Source organism: Lagenorhynchus albirostris, chromosome 10 (assembly GCF_949774975.1).
Source record: "Lagenorhynchus albirostris chromosome 10, mLagAlb1.1, whole genome shotgun sequence".
Lineage (NCBI taxonomy): Eukaryota > Metazoa > Chordata > Mammalia > Artiodactyla > Delphinidae > Lagenorhynchus > Lagenorhynchus albirostris.
In genome coordinates this window covers 82,372,862-82,377,004 of record NC_083104.1, presented here as the reverse complement: position 1 = coordinate 82,377,004, position 4,143 = coordinate 82,372,862, and positions in this window count along the sequence as shown.

Here is a 4,143-nt window from a genome sequence, read left to right as displayed (position 1 = left end):
GAGGCGGCCCGGCCTCCCTCCGGTCGCCTCCCGGGCTCCGACCCGGCTCAGCCCGGGGACCCGAAAAGCGCCCCGTGGAGGAGGCGGGGGCGGAGCCCGGCGCGGGGTGGGGGGAGAGGAGGAGAGAGAGCCTGTCCCCACCCTCCTCCTGCCTCCCTCGGCCCCCCCCACCCTCCCGGGACTCCACCTCTCACCACCTCCTCTCCCCCGGCCCCCGCGGCTCGCCGGAGCCCGGCTTCCCCACGCTCCCCGGATCGGCCGCCTCGCCGCTCCCGGTTCCTTCCCCGCCGCTCCTCTTCTCCCACGGCCCCCAGACCCCCGGCTCGGCCCTCCCCGCGCGCCCCTCTCCAAGCACTGCCTCCCCCGGGCCCTGGCTCTTACCTCGGCGCTCCGGCCCAGCTCCCCGGCTCTCCCGGGCCTCAAGGCCCCAGGCCCCGCCGCTCCTCCCCGCTCCCCCCTCCTCTCTCTTCCACCTTCCCCCTCCTCCCGACCCTCCTCCCCGCGAATCCGGGCTCCTCGCCGGCCAGGGTCTCTCCTCCTCTTTCACCTCCCCCAAACCCCACCCCCGTCTCTCCTTCCCCGGGGCAGCGGCGGCCGCGGGAGCGGGGAGCCGGGAGGGAAGGAGGCGGCGCCGGGGACCGGGGAAAGCTCCCGGGCGGAGGGAAGAAGGAGGGTGCGGGAGGAGACAGGGCGGGGGGAGACCGGGGAGAGGGCACCTCCCACAACCCGAGCCCCGGGAGCCGCCCGGATCCCAGCCCCGCCCTGGACCGCCCACAGCGCCGGGGGGCGGGCGGCAAGGGAGCGGGGCTCCGAGGTAGGGGAGAGGGACGCCGGTGCACAAGCACAGACGCGCGGGGACCCGCAGGCTAGACCACTGGAAGCTGAGGTGGGGGCGAGGGTGCCCGAGCCAAAGGCCGAGGAGCTGGCGCTGAGACAGGGAATCTGGGATGCAGGTGGAGAAAGACGGCTGCACAAAGAGAAGGCAGCCCTGGTTCGGGGTGAGACGAGAGAGGCAGAGGCCGAGGGCCAGGAAGAGAACGAGACGGGTGGGAGAGAAAGGAGAAGCCAGGGTCAGACAGGGGATGGGCGGGGAGGGGAGGGGGTGAAGGCCGGGAGCCGCCTCAGCGCGACAGGAGTTGGGTGGAGAAGACAGAACTGGAGACCAGAGCTGCTCCGTGGGTCCATCAGCAATGCTACTCGCCTGCTTCGGGGAGGGAAGGCGGAGAGAGGATTGGAAGCAAAAGATGGAGAGGGTAGCATCAAGGAGAGAAATTGAAGTAGGAGGGGAAAAAAGAAAAAGAAAGAAAAAGACCAGGAAATAAAGAACCTCCAAGTGGGCAGAAGCCAGCGTTATCTCTACTCCAGCAGGGCCTAGCAATCAATATTTCTTGACTAAGGAAGAACTGGGAGCTCTAGAGACAGTGGGGGAAGTGCAGGCCTTTTGACAGTTCCGGAGGCTCCAGGCTGTTGTCTGGTGATGGAAGGTGTGTGCCTGTGTGTGTGTGTGTGTGTGTGTGTGTGTGTGTGTGAGAGAGAGAGAGAGAGAGAGAGAGTATGTGCGTGCGCACGCACGTGTGTATATTGTTCATGGGAATGAGTTTGGGCTGCCAGAGGAGAGAGAGGGCGCCTTCTGGAGGATGGGGTAAAACAAAAAGCTTCTTTCTGGCTTGTCCTGGGAAGGAGGTGGGGAAAAGCCAAATGCTGTGAGACTGATTAAAACTGAGGTTCTCAACCTTCAACCCTTGAAACATTTTGTCATGACTCCTTTACTGTGCTGAATTGAAGCTCATAGAGGAAATAACCTACCTACACACAGAACTTTTAAAAAAAATCAACATGATTCCCTGTCTGTGACATAAGAAAAAAAGTAATTTGTAGTAAAAGAACATAAACAGTATTTTAACGAGTATTGAAGTCATGATGAAGTAGGCAGATGCTTGCACTCATCCATAGAATTACGGGGCTGGAACTGCTACAAATGCGGGATGATACAGGTGCTGAGTTGGTGACTCAACTACCTCCAGCACGTCCCCATCAATGAGGTGACTTTACGAAATGTTGAACAACTCTTGATAGCAAAGTCAGTCTTCCCTGAATTCACGCAGAACCGTAATTGCATTCCTAGAAAGTTCATTGTATATTAAAACCACTTTTAAAATTGTATTAAATTCTAGGCTCCGATAATTAAACACAAGTTTTCACCTACATGAATGTCCTAGGGGACATTTGAGAATCTGGAGGAGGGACAGTTCTTCATTTGTTCAGGCTGTGCTTTGAAGAGTATCTTATTCCCCTACCCTACCCATAAGGGCCCACAGTTCCCCCCTCATCACTGTAATTACAAAAAGAAAGCCCACGAATCTTCAAACTGTTCCCTAGGGAGTGGCTGAGAACCACTGAGCTAGAAAATGGGCAGAAGAGAAGAAGAGAGTGGGGCAGGATTTCTAAACACTGAAAATGATAGCAACCCCTCCTCTGAGTGACCTGCCGTTCTTTCAGCAGGGCAGAATCAAAAATGTGTCTGTCAAGTTACTGGCAGCAGAAAAAGCATCATATGGATGAGAATTTTCCCAGATTGCTTTAGAAAGAAGAGTTTCCTGTCTCTGTGCCCTGTCTATGGGCTAGGTCAGCTCTCTGGTCTCGGTGCTTTTTCATGGTCCTGGCAAGGTTGAGCGCCCAGAGGACACCCTTCCCCGTCCCAGCAGGGCCTTTCTGTAGGGGAGTATCTGAGTAGGCATTCTCTCAGGAGCCCACAAGTTCCTCACCTAGTTTTTGTGTTTTTTGGTTTTTGTTTTTGTTTGTTTGTTTTGTTTTGTTTTTTGCCACATGCAAGACTTTTGGGATCGTTGTTCCCTGACCAGGAATTGAACCCGGGGCCCTAGATGCTGAGAGTGCCAGGGAATTCCCTTGTCGTTCATTCTGGAAACTTGTCTCTGGCTTCCCTGAAGTCCTGAGTCCTTTACTATGCTGAATTGAGGAGGATGGAAGGATGGAATCCCCCCCTGGAAAAGAGGAGTCTATGATTCTATGAACTTGAAAATTATCTTGGTAATATTAATCACCACACTGCTGATGCTAACCCAGGAAAGGAAACAACTTTAATGTCCAAATCACAGTGTTTATTGATTCAATAAATTAGAATGTAGTCTGTTCAAAGGAATAGTTATAAAAACATGTTCAAAAGAGTATCTAATGACATTTACATGGGAAGACATGAGAGTTTGGGAAAAAAAAGCAGAATACAAAATGTGTACAACTGTGATATAATATGTGTTTAAAAGCTGAAAGAAAATACATCAAAATGTTAGCAGTGATTGCCTCTGGGGCCATGAATTATTAGATAACCTTTTTTGGTCATATTTGTTCAATTTTTGTTCAAATGTTTTACAACATTTTTATATCCTTTATAATTTATATCCTTTATAATCCTTTCTCTTTTTAAAGTTGGGTTTTGTTTTCTTTTAACCTTCCAAAGTACATTGAAACAGTCTAGCCAATATCTGTTATTCAGTGGGCAGAGGCATTTGAGGGTGTGGAGAGAGGCTCCAATTATATTCACTATACAAACCACTCACCTTTTTCCACCAGTAGCTGCAACTTCCTCCTTTCACACTTTTTATCTTCCAATATAGCTTCCCAGCTTCCCGGTCCATATTCCTCAGGGACATTTATTGAGGTCCTTCCCCAATCACGGCTTGAGTACCCTAACCCCACCCTCCCCACAGCCAATCCTCTTCCTCCTTCCACACCAGGCACAGAAGTCCTCTCCTCCGGAAAAGTCCCTGGACCTGATTCCATCCTTCTGCCATCACTCCTGTATTCTTTGTGCCCTTGGAGAAACCACCTCTTTTCTCAGTTTTTGACTGTTTTTCATAGAGATGGTGGTGTTCCCACTTGAATTACCTGAGAATGACCAATCTCCTTGTTCATTTTATTTCCCATACTTCCACTTCCTTTCCTGTCTTCTGCCCAATCCTGAGAGCAAAGAGCCCAGAACTTAACACCTTGTAAACTCTGGAAACATATTAACCAAAGTAGCTTAACTTATTGATGATCTGCTAGATACTAGGTGCTTTCAGGGTGAGGGGATGGTATCCAAGTTAATTCTCTCACAACCATGCAGAGTAGATGTTAGTGGTTTAA